This window comes from Topomyia yanbarensis, chromosome 2 (assembly GCF_030247195.1).
Source record: "Topomyia yanbarensis strain Yona2022 chromosome 2, ASM3024719v1, whole genome shotgun sequence".
Taxonomy (NCBI): domain Eukaryota; kingdom Metazoa; phylum Arthropoda; class Insecta; order Diptera; family Culicidae; genus Topomyia; species Topomyia yanbarensis.
Window position 1 is genome coordinate 415,889,869 of NC_080671.1, and position 13,333 is coordinate 415,903,201.

Here is a 13,333-nt window from a genome sequence, read left to right on the forward strand (position 1 = left end):
ACAGTTCAGTGTGCTTGTTTACCTAAGACTTGTTTACATGGACTTTTAAAATTTACATTACTTGAATACTTTCGATGCTCTTTGAAAGACTATCAACTCAAGAGGGATGAGGATTGGAACAATGGGAACCTGGTGCCACATTATGCAACCAATTCGAATCGACCTTTTCACACAAGCTTGAATACAATAAACCTTTCGTTTCGAGATGCGTAATGTCACCCCTGGTTCATACATTGGCCAATCGGCGCTGGATGCAAAACCCGGTGGCATATGCTGAATCGTAAGATCAAGCATTGGGCTATAAAACGATTACTTTCTGGATGATGGATAAGGATTTGTACACATTTGTTTGTTTGCTCGTGGGTTAAGTCCTAACAAGATGATCCGATTTATTACTCATTTTTAGGTGGTGAAGTTTACCTGAACTTTATAGGTAACGAATTCGGTCGATGATAAGTTGTTGAAATGATCGTTCAATGCCCATACCGAAAAACGTTTCCATTGGTCAGAATGCCTACCAGCGTATGATAGCTGCAAACATGAGGACAACAAGGTTATCGCTTTCGAATGGAACAATTATTAATTATTCGTGTTCAGTTTTACAGTTACAGCAAAAGTTTCGTCGATTGACGATTGTCGCATTGTCGTTGATTTAGCCGGCAAATGCAAAACAGTGCTCGGCGCTGACGATAAGGAGTAAGAATGATTTGATAGGAGTGATAAGAATGCAGAGCATTATACATTCTGGAAGAATATCAGTGAGGAGAAATTATATGTAAATTTATATTATATCCCGAGTTGCCATCATTTTTGCACCGCAATAAAGCTTTCTGCAACTGCTGTCTTGTTCAAATTGGCAGGAAATAACTAGGCAGCGAATGATAAATTGAACAGTCAATTTATTTACTTTTTCGGAAGGATAAGTAATTAGTATGTTGTGAATATATATGTGTCACCGGTGCCGTGTGTTATGGTGGTACCAGACGGAACCGTTGGTCAGCAAACCGTCCTTGTCGTACTGGTCATAGATGCGATGTTTTTTTTCTCATCTGATAGCACTTGACATGTTTCGGAGATCTGTCTTAACGCTCTCTACTTAGCGCAGGATACGCGAAACCGCTGCTAGCTTTCGAAAGAAAATTCCTAGCTGCTGCTACTCTATCAGTCTTTCTCTCGACTGACGACTACAATTTCGGTCGACTAAATTGTGCTATGAAAATTGTACTTCCTGGAATTTCACCTAACGAGATCAATTCATTGTGAGGAATTTCGCTGCGTTCCAATATTGCTTGCCTCTGTAGGTGATGATGTGTGTGTGTATTCACTTCGGCAGCCAGGTCTTATGTTTTGGGTAATTTTGCTATCTTATTCTGCTGAATAAATCATCTGGCTAAAGCCTCTACGTTATACTATGGTCACTTTAAAAACGCATTGCTATTTAATCTTGTAGCTTTGGCAAGTCCTGGCACTGTTCTCGACTAATCCTGGCACTATACCGCTGACGTCGCACTTATTACGGTGATCAAACTTGGCGAGAGCGGCAGTGGTTTCGTCGGAATTGTTCACTCGACAAGCAGGAAGTGCAAGAACTCTGCTACTTATGCCTGAGCCCCTCGTTGAAACCTTCGTCCTGTCGGAGTGTTTGCTTCGCCCGATACCGGAGCGTATTGCTGAACCGAAGCAGTCTGCTACTCGCGCTTCGAATCGGAATCGCTGAATGTTCCCGTTAGCCGAATGTCCAACGTGGCCGAAGGCAAACCGATTGCAGCAATACCACCAACCGTAGCTGAAATTTTGGCCTTTAATCCAAGTCCCTGCCATTGACATAGCGACAGACGAGTGCGGCGCAGGTTGGACCATCGGTTGACTCGGTGCCGGACAGGGCGAAACAGCTGCAACAGGAGCTGACCTAGTGTGGGGTGTAAAGGTCATCAATTGCCATAGATCACCAAAATGCTCTGCGACTAACATTGTGAACAAAACAAACCAAACGAAATTGATCGCAACAACGATAAAATAATCTAAATTCTACCCAAACATTTGAAAATGAGAAAAAGGCAAAAGAAGTTAAAAATTGAATACTGTTTTATTTAGTTTGATTGCGCATATTGTTTACATCAGACACACCCCTTAATTCATTGAGTACGTATTTCATTGCCTTTATAATCCTTTTGGAATCAGTTACAATAATCCTTTATAATCATTTTATAATAAGTGTATTGCTAGTTAGGACTTTTATATCATCCGGGCTCTTTTATAATTTGTTATAAAATCATTATCAAAATTCTTCATAATCCATTGTTGCGTTATGTTTATGTACATGGCCAGATAGATAGTTTTTAACTGGGACGGAACGTGTGGATACGAAAAAACCTAATGTCAATTGTAGCCAGGGGGAGCTGTCAAATGCAGCCAAAGGGAACCGTCAAATGCAGTCAGGGGGGACTGTCAAATGTAAACAGTCCATTTAAAATATGTGAGGAAGAAAGAGTGGCTATGCAAGACAATAGATAAAATGAACAGAAAAAAGAAAAAGAAAACATCTATCCACAGGTTCTGTCCCAGGATTTTAATAGAGAACATCAAAATTCGATTTGTTTGCATTTGGTAGTAGGCCTTTTTCAAATGTTTGCCTAGAAATTCCTTGCTTCTTCAATGAATCATGTACAAGAAAAGTAAAAATGTTAAATTTAACGGAACAATGTATGATGCCGACATCAATTTAAAAATACAGCTGAGCGACCTTTTTGGGAAAGTGTTAACATTTGGCAGCGAACCAAACCAAGTTTATCATACTATGACCGAATCAACAAAAATTCCAAGATCATGTAAACAATCTCTTTGAACTGTCAAAAAAGTGAGGTTAAACATTACCATGCAACGTTCTCCACCGAGAGGTTCACTTTAGTTTGTTTACATAACCAATGAACTTTGTACCGCGACTCACCACTTCATTTGCCGCATTGCCAGGAAGCCAAGCAAAAATATACAAAACAATGCTGCCCAAACACATATTTTGAGTCCCACCATTCTTGCAAAGGTGAAAAAAATACTCAACATTCTTGCATTTTTCAAATTTAAAAAAATCATTAAAAAATCACGATAGCTCTAAAAAGTCTCATTTCAGCGGAAATATTCTTAAAAATGTGTAGTCTTTTGAATAAAAATAAGAAAAAAGGGAGTTAGGTCGGACGAGAAAGGTCTATTTCGGTCGACTAAATTGTGCTATGAAAATTGTACTTCCTGGAATTTCACCTAACGAGATCAATTCATTGTGAGGAATTTCGCTGCGTTCCAATATTGCTTGCCTCTGTAGGTGATGATGTGTGTGGATTCACTTCGGCAGCCAGGTCTTATGTTTTGGGTAATTTTGCTATCTTATTCTGCTGAATAAATCATCTGGCTAAAGCCTCTACGTTATACTATGGTCACTTTAAAAACGCATTGCTATTTAATCTTGTAGCTCTGTGCAAGTCAGTCCTGGTACTGTTCTCGACTAATCCTGGCACTATACCGCTGACGTCGCACTTATTACGGTGATCAAACTTGGCGAGAGCGGCAGTGGTTTCGTCGGAATTGTTCACTCGACAAGCAGGAAGTGCAAGGACTCTTCTACTTATGCCTGAGCCCCTCGTTGAAACCTTCGTCCTGTCGGAGTGTTAGCTTCGTCCGATACCAGAGCGTATTGCTGAACCGAAGCAGTCTGCTACTGGCTCTGCTTCCTTCGAATCGGAATCGCTGAATATTCCCGTTAGCCGAATGTCCAACGTGGCCGAAGGCAAACCGATTGCAGCAACACCACCAACCGTAGCTGAAATTTTGGCCTTTAATCCAAGTCCCTGCCATTGACATAGCGACAGACGAGTGCGGCGCAGGTTGGACCATCGGTTGACTCGGTGCCGGACAGGGCGAAACAGCTGCAACAGGAGCTGACCTAGTGTGGGGTGTAAAGGTCATCAATTGCCATAGATCACCAAAATGCTCTGCGACTAACATTGTGAACAAAACAAACCAAACGAAATTGATCGCAACAACGATAAAATAATCTAAATTCTACCCAAACATTTGAAAATGAGAAAAAGGCAAAAGAAGTTTTGGTCGAATTCATTATAATTCTATTTAAAAATTGAATACTGTTTTATTTAGTTTGATTGCGCATATTGTTTACATCAGACACACCCCTTAATTCATTGAGTACGTATTTCACTGCCTTTATAATCCTTTTGGAATCAGTTACAATAATCCTTTATAATCATTTTATAATAAGTGTATTGCTAGTTAGGACTTTTATATCAGCCGGGCTATTTTATAATTTGTTATAAAATCATTATCAAAATTCTTCATAATCCATTGTTGCGTTATGTTTATGTACATGGCCAGATAGATAGTTTTTAACTGGGACGGAACGTGTGGATACGAAAAAACCTAATGTCAATTGTAGCCAGGGGGAGCTGTCAAATACAGCCAAAGGGAACCGTCAAATGCAGTCAGGGGGGACTGTCAAATGTAGCCAGTCCATTTAAAATATGTGAGGATGAAAGAGTGGCTATGCAAGACAAGAGATAAAATGAACAGAAAAAAGAAAAAGAAAACATCTACCCACAGGTTCTGTCCCAGGATTTTAATAGAGAACATCAAAATTCGATTTTTTTGCATTTGGCAGTAGGCCTTTTTCAAATGTTTGCCTAAAAATTCCTTGCTTCTTCAATGAATCATGTACAAGAAAAGTAAAAATGTTAAATTTAACGGAACAATGTATGATGCCGACATTAATTAAAAAATACAGCTGAGCGACCTTTTTGGGAAAGTGTTAACATTTGGCAGCGAACCAAACCAAGTTTCTCATACTATGATCGAATCAACGAAAATTCCAAGATCATGTAAACAATCTCTTTGAACTGTCAAAAAAGTGAGGTTAAGCATTACCATGCAACGTTCTCCACCGAGAGGTTCACTTTAGTTTGTTTACATAACCAATGAACTTTGTACCGCAACTCACCACTTCATTTGCCGCGTTGCCAGGAAGCCAAGCAAAAATATACAAAACAGTGCTGCCCAAACACATATTTTGAGTCCCACCATTCTTGCAAAGGTGAAAAAAATACTCAACATTCTTGCATTTTTCAAATTTAAAAAAATCATTAAAAAATCACGATAGCTCTAAAAAGTCTCATTTCAGCGGAAATATTCTTAAAAATGTGTAGTCTTTTGAATAAAAATAAGAAAAAAGGGGGTTAGGTCGGACGAGAAAGGTCTATTGTGTGCGAACCAGAATTATCGCTGGTTGAAGCAAAGGGTTCTTGAAGGAGTACTCCCCACACTTCGCAATTAAGGACCCTGTTGGAGACTACACCATCAATTTCTTCTTCCCGGGCGGGTACATAGACAAGATACTTCTTCGTACACGGCCAAGCGGTATTTAGTTAATACTCGCATATATCGATGATGTTAAATGGTTTATCGTTGTCATCATTCAAATTTGTTATGAACATATACCAAATTCGTTACTGATACATTTTGCATGTATCAGGTAACTAGCAGTTGGGAAAGTTGATTCTAAGATGATTATGACTTTCATTGGTTTAGTTTTCGATAAAAATACACTGAAAAAATAAATTGAGTTTAGACAAGGAAAAGTTTTTTTTTTCAAATAACTTTTCTTCCTTAAAAGTGCCCAACTTCAATTATTGACGGTAGGGAGGGAACATAATTACCTATCTTGGAATAAAATTTCATCCAAATCAAAGATACGGTTTTTTTGTAAATCGACTTTAAATTTTTAAAATCGATTTTTTACAGTGTAGGAGTCGAAGATTTTTTTCAATATTTTTATTCAAAAATTTAACTTTTTAAATTTTGTGAAAATCACTCCTATAACATTTTTTGCAGGATTTGTCATTTTTAGACTATAGCCATTTGAATAAAATTGTTAAAAAAGTTTGGCCCTATTAAAAAGACAGTCTAGATCATTTTTGGAAAAACAAAGTATGCAAATTGGCTTTTTATGGCAAAGTTTTTATGTACAGAAAGATTCATTAAAATCTGAGATGGTGCTGCAAACTCTGAATACGATTTAGTGCGAAATTTGTCCATCCTAATATTTAAAAAAAATGTTTTACGAAGCACATTCTTTATTTTCGGTCGCTTATATTGTACATTCGAAGAGCTAGGCGTTATGTATTATGACAAGCTTAATTCCCAACATATACATACAAGCGAGTTATTTATAACAATGGTTATTTATTACAAAATAAAATGCGTTTATGTCGATACTGAACGGCCGGTGGCTGTAAGGCAAATGACATTGTCACACCCATTATGCGCGTGAAGCTCTGTGCTATTTTACGACCCAGCGAACTATGACACACGTGGTTATAAAGGGCGAACACGAAATTATTGCGACACCGAAAATGTCATGCCAATTTTCTTATAATGTTTAAAATCAAACCAAACGAAGGCGAACTTCGACATTTCCTTCTTCTTAAATTTGTCGTCCCCATAGAACTTGCTCTTGCCGGTGAAAAACTCAAACCCCGGAATTTGCTTAAAATCGGCTTTTATATACGTTTCGTCGTCCATCACACAGCAGCCATATTTTGTCAGCATGTTCTCGTAGAGCTTCCGTGCCCGAGTTTTAGCCGTCGATTGTTGCCGCGCATCGCGGTTTGGAAAGTTCTGTACCTTGTATGTATGTAGTCCAGCTCTCTTCTTTGCATTCTGGACGTAGCTCTGCGACATGCCGATCTTTTTAGCCAAATCACGGCTTGAGACGTTGGGATTTGCTTTAATCATCCACTTCACCTTTCCCTCCGTCTTTTTGTTCTCCGGTCCCGGTTTTCCTCCAGCTCCTTTGCTGTGGTCCAACGTCAACCGCTCCTGGAACTGCTTCAACACTCTGGAGACGGTTGAATGGTGAATGTTCAACATTTTTCCCAACTGCCGGTGCGACAGGTCAGGAAATTCCAGGTGTTTGGAAAGAATTTGTTCTCTCGACTCGCGTTGGTTCACCTCCATTTTCGTTGAATTGAAAAACACGACTTCGAGTTTGACGGCATGTAAACAATACACATCAATGAGAAAGTGTGCAAAATTTGGTTGATTTTTACCCAATGGTAAAAAAGTTATGCCCTGTTGAATGTGTCGCAATAATTTCAAGTTCACCCACACGGGTAGTAAAAAGGTTTTGTGGCAAATATATGTTTGTTGACTCTTGTCTAAGTATATGGCAGCCAAAGTTATTTATAGCTGCGCACATAATATGAGTCCACAGGACATATGGTCGGTGTTAGGTCAGACCGGACTAAGTGACAGTGTATTGATTTCGAGAAAAACGCGTTTAAAGTTTGAATCGCAGCATTCTTTACATTATAATTGGAAAATAATTTTTACCATAATTCTTGTTTATGGTTTCATATTTCAAATCTGGTAAATGTGGAATGTAGATGAAAAAATTCTTTATCCAGTGCTATCATGAACTCATTTTTTGATGTTTTGCAACTTCGTCCGGTCTGACTTAACACCGACCATATAAGGGTGTCCCTGAGCTTTTCCTCTACGAGCAATAACTTGCTATTTATTGAACGGGAGGAGCATTGCTCTACCAGCTTAAAAAGATAATTTTTGAAAATTCTCGTTCATCTTTTTCAATATCTGAAAATACAAATTTAATGTTTTCTGACCGGTGTTTAAGAAAAACAACAATCTAGAAAATTCGAAAAACATAATTTAGTCTTCTAAACATCAAAACTACCCAAATCTTGAAAGCGTGAGGATGCGTGATTATTTTCTTTTTGGATATGATTTGAGAATCCCTGAGCTTTCCATATTACATTTTTTGCTTTGCTTTTTTCCAAAATCGATGAGCGAAAAAACCTCAAAAAGAAGCCATTTATTAAGCCTCTTTATGACTTCTATTTGCATGTATCTAGTTGAATCAGTGATTCAAGTTACTTTACATACCTGCGATATTGACTCCCATATCGAGTTGTAGTTGAGAACACTTCTAACCTTCATAAACGGCCACGAAACATTTTTTTTTTTCATCGAACCCCTTACGAAAAAATACAGTTGGCAGAAAACGGTAAAGTTTTAACAGCTAGTTTTGATCATACATATTCAAGATATTTTCAAAATGGCCGACACTTTATGCTACAAGTATCTAAGAATGTACAAACAATTAAATATACGGGATTCATTAAAAAAAATTTGAATTTGGCCTTAGCTTTTAGATCGAAATACTCTTATGTGCAGCGGGCTAATGACCGCCCGAATAAAGCCCTCAATAAACAATTACAATTACATTATTTATAGCAGCTGTGAAGAGAATGAAATAAATTTCCTTGGGGCTGAGATTATGAACGCAAACATAGAAAAAGCATGAGTGCTGTTTTGCATTCTTCGCACGGATGCCAATAAAACGTTATGTGAAGCCATACTTGATTTGCTCCGGCATTTGAGATGTTCAATTCGCCCCCAACCACCACCTATTTATGAATATAAGGACTGTAATGTCATCGGGTTTCGTTATTTGGAATTTGGAATGTACACTTATATCATTGTATATCAGATTAAAGAAGAACACATTCAACGCATCCAAGATGGTAAAGGGTGCCCCATTCTTCTATTTGTGAGTGTGGTTGTCATTTTTTCGAACTAACAGGAAGATGTGAAAAAGAAAACAAAAAAGCGTGATGCCTTAATTATTTGAACCCGGTACCTTAGAGATTACTTGCCTATTTGACGGTTAATAACACGTTATAACAAATTTCAGATCGTACCATAAATGACCGGATAAAACTAAAATAATCCAATTACTATCAATTGCAATAATCATTCAAATATCTCCAATTCATTCACTCTAATTAAAGTACCGCGCTTTGTTTATATTAAGGAAACATGCAATTTGGCTAAAGTTGCAAGACAACTTGTCGTCGCGTGCACTCACCCATGTGCACCGCGCACGAGTTTACATTGTTGAATAAACACTGCGCCGACGTGTTTACAATGTTTGTCTGGCCATATCATCCATCGCTGTCTACGAGTCGTCTGGGTTGTTGTTGTTGTTGTTGCTGTTGTTGTTTTATATTGTAGCATGAAGAAATGCACTGTGAATTCCAATTTAACAGATTAAAAATTGGTCAAGGGTGAAATTGACCTTCACGTGAGGTAATTTTCCATTATCTAACCGCATCAGGGAAAGCCACATAGATTTCAACCTTCACCGGAAATGCTGCATGCATAGTTGCATTGTTAGTGCGACACAACATCGCGAAAACCGCAGTCATGCAGTGAACGAGTTTACTTCTGGTTTATTTACTAAACTGTACTTTACGCGTGCAGTCAGTGACAGTGTAAGCTAACTTAGATAGAGGCATTGTGTACATTATGGTCTGGTATCAATTTGCAATACTAGATTAAGATCGTCGGTGGTATGATCATCATTGTTTTAATTATGGGGTATACTGCTCGGGCAAGCATATCAGTTCCATATTTGAGATATCGATAGCATTCATTTCCGAACGGTCTTGAACATATGTTGCATTGCTTAAAGGGGAAGGGGGATCCAATCGTCGTCAGATTCTCATGCGAAACTAACCTGATAATATTATGTAGGTAATAAAGGACAATAAATATTTTACAAACTGTTACTAAAATCTAGTATTTTTTCTAGATTCCTAGCACATTCTGGCGGATTGATTCTAGAACAAATCTTATCGGAGATATCATCAAAAGATAATTTGTACACATTCCTCCCCTCCATTGGATCGGAAAGTTATTCTGACACTGTTCGTGGAGATGGAGAATTGTACAATTTAAATTATTCGGCAAGGTAGTCATCTGATGGACACTCGCGTGAATGCGAATTATGAAGCCTGGTTTATATTATATATTATAGAAGTGAAAGCCCCGAGTAAACGGTTAATTCGTTGGATATTTCATCGAAAATTTGACATAATGGTAATTCCTTAAACAACCTGAATTGAAAGTACCGTGCGAAATGCTCTGAAGTCGTACAATCATTGTTACCCGCAGAGAAGATTGAGTTCCTTATTTCATCAACATAACATTAGGGGTACCTTTTTGGGAGGTTTCGGGGGAGTCATCGGTTTCGTTTTTTACGTTTGATAGAACCAGGATAATTCGCTAAGCTTGAAATAGATTGATTTGGAAAAGAAAACAATTCAATTGAACTGTTGCACTAGTCTCTTAGTCAGCTTTGAGCTGTCATGCCGTAAACTCTACATACTGGTTGACATGTTTCAAACCAACAACATAAACTGCCGAGTGGAGAGTGCCTTCGGGAAAGTGAAACGTTTACACAAAAAAAAACACTCATTAAGTAGCATTTCGTCCACCACCGTACTGCACCAATTGTGTAAACAGGTTTCGCAGCGTAACCAACTTGGACCAAAATTTTTACTAGGAAAATAAGTTTACTGAAGGTGAAATTCTGGAAATTGTTTTGTGAAAAATAATGCGCACACAACTAGGAAGCGCTTTTGCTATACCTAGGCACGATGCAAATTTTGTACTTTGACGGACAGTCCGGAAAGAAGCCCCCTAAAATATACAATCTAAACATTTAGAACTATACAATATGCTTTGACGTCACTTTGTAGGTACCCTAACAAATTATGGAATACGCAAGTACGACTGAATGTGTAATTTTTCAATCAAAGCAGCAAACGAAGAAGACATTTGGTGAGCGAGAGCTTGGCTCTTCTGTGCTTCACATCAGACAAGGATGCATTGAAACGAAGAATAGTTTTTACGATTAGGTTTCCTTCGTAAGAAATTTTGTTATTGGTGTTTCTTAGAAATTAATTCTGAATGAGAGTAGGTTTACAGTCAGAAGGAAGTAAAAAAAACATAAAAGTGCAAATTAATTTGTAAGTGTTGATTTTATATACACGATAGGCGTTTGAAAAGTACAGTGTAATGATGTTTTATTTTATTTTTTGTTCTAATCATGTTTGAAAATTGTTTACTCTATAATCAGTAATTGAAAAGCGAGAATCAACATATATAGGTTGAGCAGCAGATAAGTGCGGTGATATAAGTTTGTCTATTCCTTAACTTTAGGTTTTTGGGAATGCAGTTTTGGAGGATGTTGCAAAACTCCCTAGGGCATGAAACAAAAACTATTAACAAAAGAAATTATATTTAACTTTTAACAGACTCTTTAAGTTATTGTAAGTCATTAATAGACACAAAACTTAACAAACACGTATAGTTATTCAAAATAATCATAAAAATATTCATATAATGGATGTGCCTAATACCATATGAAAAACATGGATCTACAAATGCAGCAGTTTCTCTTTTCTTGACATATCTGAAATTCCGTGCTAAAATTCGCCAAGTCATGTATTTACACTCGTGATTATCTACATAATATTAGCGGTTTGTGAGCAAAACTGTCGGTTTGTCGGTCACGGTCACGTCACAAAACCTCGAAGAAAATCGAAATCTATCTGGTTAGAACGAAATCAAATGAGTGACTATCAGTAGAATGTCACAGTACAAGCAAATACAAATTTAATATTTGTATTTGGTACAAGTAAACAGCAAGTAAAATCGTTTATTCAGGAGGAACGTGTATTGGATATATGGAGACCAAGGATGCAAAATGCATACCTTTTCTACGGCTGTAATTTTTCTGCCTACATTCTCATTTCTCTTTTGACGCTGCTGTCGTTCGCTATTAGGCAATCCATGAGACGTTTTTGATCAGCTGATTATTTCTTGTTTACTAATTCTGACGTTACTCCGAGGGGTGCGACGTCCGACAATATCGTTGATTCGATCCAACATCAAACGAATCGGACTAACAAAGTTGTTTGTCGGACGAGTTTTTCTGTTCGCAGGAGTAGACTTGTTGACAGAACCCACCGCTGAATTGTCAAACAAACGTCTAATGGATTGCCTAATTGCAGGACGCCCAGCGCTGTTCCAATGTCGTATATACAGGTCTGGCGAAGATGGCATTTTGGTATTCGTAAAATGAATCTTACATGAGTGGTGTGAGTGATCACAGTATAAATCGACTTGCTTTCGTCATAGCGGTCGTTCCGCTCCCATTGAATCGTGTGAACGCTATGACGTCGACCCGTTGTGCTTCTGGATTGTTTACATATTTTTGGTTGCCAACACTAGCAAACCGTGTGTTCTGCCACACCTATATATACCTCATTGGCGCTGTTCGGCAGTCTGTAAGCAAAGCAGTAACATGACAAAGAAATACTTCCCCCAGTACAGCCACCAGACGCGAGCGGTACAGCTTCTCTTTCCTTATTTTAATTCAATACAGTAATGTTTCGATTATATCACTATGCGTTAATATCAATACTCGTTTATGCCACCCTCGATTATATCACGGTTTTATCTCGATTATATCACGCTTTTTAAAAAACAGACAAGGCACACTACGTTTCGATCCAATTAAGCCACAGGTTGTGTCCTGGCACTTTTAAGATATTTTTACAATTGATTTGTTGATTTACATGTAGGGTAATGAGCCTATTATTGGGTTTCGGACTATTGCGTTAAGGGTTTATATATGATGAGGTCGGTCAAAAAGTCAAACTTTTTTATTCTTTTATCTTAAGGCTCAAGTTACCTCAAGGCTTGGTAGTGTGCGTAAGAAAAATTGTGTTCAGCTTTGCCACCAGATTATTCATTTAAACCTTTTCAAAACTCTAAAAGAAGAATATCAGTCGATTTATTAGATCATCACGATTCAATTCATGCAAAATACCTGCTGGAAAAACCATCGGCTTAGCTGGATGGTGCTTTTGAAAAAGTGGCTGTGATTTTTTATCACACTACCACACCGAGCTGGGGCACGCAACACAACTGCGCAATGAAAAAACCACAGCCACTTTTTCAAAAGCACCATTTAGCTAAGCCGATGGTTTTTCCAGCAGGTATTTTGCCTGAATTGAATCGTGATGATCTAATAAATCGAATGATATTCTTATTTTAGAGTTTTAAAAAGGTTTAAATGGATAATCCGGTGGCAAAGCTGAACACAATTTTTCCTACGCACACTACCAAGCGTTCAATTCTAACACATGCTTAAAAAAGGTAACTTGAACCTTAAAGTATAGATTCTTAGGAATATATCTGAAATTTTTATAGAGGTCTAAGCAGTAGAAGCAAAGTTAGGGTGCTGTTCACCGTGGGCGGAGGGCGTGGCACGAAGCTTTAACCCTTGTGAAGGCAAGCTAAAATCCTAACATTAAAGGGCAAGCCGGGCCTCTCAGGCCCGTCTAAATTCAAGCTCCTTTTAGCCGTTCTCATATAGAAAGGTTATGCAATCGGTCGAAATTTC

General features: G+C 38.0%; 1 protein-coding gene across 1 annotated transcript in view; it reads left to right on the forward strand.

Annotated features, from left to right (window-relative positions):
- The window catches only part of LOC131685130 (uncharacterized), a 36,412-nt gene extending 25,105 nt beyond the window's left edge, over positions 1-11,307 (forward strand). The window contains exon 6 of the mRNA XM_058968594.1: positions 10,620-11,307. The gene's annotated coding sequence lies outside the window, so the exon portion shown is untranslated. The remainder of the gene's footprint in view (positions 1-10,619) is intronic.
- Positions 11,308-13,333: the final 2,026 nt, after the last annotated feature.